Raw genomic sequence first — 2,242 nt, 5'->3', positions numbered from 1 at the left:
TTTTTTTATATTATTAAATTTTTCCTCACGTAGTTTCTGAACATTATACAATAAACTTTTAAATAATAAATTCTTACACCTAATTTTATATCCCCATGTACTTATACATACATATATAAATATATATCCACATATACAAATACCAACATATATAAATATATAAGCACGCCAGCATATTCTCACCTATTGATATATCAACGTATATACATACACACAAATATAAAATACATATCCACTTATACGGATACACACATAAATATATAAGCACATATACATATTATTGAAGCATTTTCTCACGCGTTAGACATGGAGCGAGCAGCATTCCATCAAAAGTTCTAGACAACAAATTAATATATTCAAACACCGGTACTTTTTTACATTAAACACTCTCATATATATTTAATTGAAATACATCTGAGGTTACGGAAGGGATGAGCAGTGTCCGTACGGGCGCACCAGTGGAGATGCGATTGGTCTTGCGGAGCAGCGAAATCGGAAGTGATGGAGCGGCCTCTAACGGGTGCACAGTTCCTCCTTTGAAGAGAACAGAAATGAAGCAGAGAGGCAGTCTGCAGCTTTCTTCATACTTCTCTTTTTTTTGGCCCGTTGGGGTTTTAATTTTGCTTTTCATTTTTTTATGTTTAAAGTAAAGGTTCTCTGCCATTTTTGTCTGGGGAAAGGTCGCACAACTTTTAGACTCCACTGTGCGATTTTGTATTTGTCAAGATCAATGTAAGTTTTGTGTTTATATGGTCTTAATTACATATGATTTAGCAACACCATGGTAAATTTTGGGTTGACATCCGGTAGTGTGAATCTAAGAACGGGGAGATTGGAGGAAAGAGCCATAGTGAAGTGATTCCATATTTGAGTTTTAGAGTGCGTTTGAATTTATAGTTGAGTTGAGTTTTAGTTTTAATTGATTTGTAATGATTGTATTGTTAAATTATGAGAATAAGTGTGAAAAAAGTCCTAATAATTTAGCGCCCGTCTGATTAAGTCCTTTATTTTGTTGTTGCCTTGTAAAAAGTCCAATCGTTAAGCGAATTTCCTATTAAAAATTATTGCCTAGTTAAAAACCTTTTAAAAATCCAAAAGTCCTGATTGTGCTGTTCCCTTTGCCGCCCGTGCCGGGTGTTTGTTTTTTTAAAAACTTTTGAATTCAATTCCCTGCTCTTCAATTCCCCGTCCTCTCTTCCTTTTTTTTCTTTTTTTAAAATTTTTTTTCCCTCTTTCCTTCAATTTTAATATTAAATTCCCTTCCCTTTCATTACTTTTCACAATTCAACAACACAATGATCATTTAATCATTATTTTCTCTCAATTATTTATTACCTTTTCACACTTTTTTCTCATAATTCAACAATACAATCATTACAAACCAATTAAAACCAAAACTCAACTCAACTCAACTCTAAATCCAAACGCATTAACTTTTTATTTTTGCCGGTGAATTAAACTTTTTATTTTCCTTTTATTAAGATTTACAGATCTTTCTCGTAATACTAAAAAAAAAAGAAAGAGAAAAAAAAATCCATCCTCGGCTCCGTTAATTATTACTCTCTTTGTCCATTGCTTCTTTCTTCCTCTACTTCAGTTCAGCTCACCCTCTCCAGTCCCTACCCTATCTGCCTTCTCCATCAATTATTTCTTCTGCCATATTTCCACTTTCTGCTCTCGTTACGGTCGAAACCATCATTTGCCGATTAAACTGGAATAGAAGAGAAAGGAAATGGATCCTTCACCTCTTGTTGCTGAAGTTATCAGGTTGTCAGTAGATCCTGTATGCCTTCAACTTAGGTATATACTCTGCTACAAGACCCATGTTGATGAGCTCCAAGAGTGCTATCGCAATCTGGCGAATGCTAGACGAAGGGTTGAGCGTGACGTTGAAGAGGCTACTCTCAAAGGGGAGAGGATCCACGGTGATGTTCAATCGTGGCGTAATGAGAATGATGAGCTGACAAAACGTGCAGGGGAGGTGATTGCGGATGTCGAGAGCATAAAGAGCTGCTTGCACTTCATTCCGAATCCGGTTGCCCGCCATCAACTGGGCAGGAAGGCAAGGAAAGTCGCTGACGCCATTCGAAAACACTGTGAGAAGGTGGATAAGTTCAACCCGATCTCCTACCATGACGCACAAACCGCAGAAGCTGCAGCAACCCTGCCTTCATCCTCTTCAGGGACATCTGCCCAGCCCCGCATTCGCCTCGGTTCCAGGGATTTGATCCTGCGCAAGATC

The sequence above is a fragment of the Punica granatum genome, chromosome 1 (genome assembly GCF_007655135.1).
Source record: "Punica granatum isolate Tunisia-2019 chromosome 1, ASM765513v2, whole genome shotgun sequence".
Taxonomy (NCBI): domain Eukaryota; kingdom Viridiplantae; phylum Streptophyta; class Magnoliopsida; order Myrtales; family Lythraceae; genus Punica; species Punica granatum.
The sequence above is the reverse complement of the archived record's forward strand: the minus strand, read 5'-3'. Positions refer to the sequence as shown.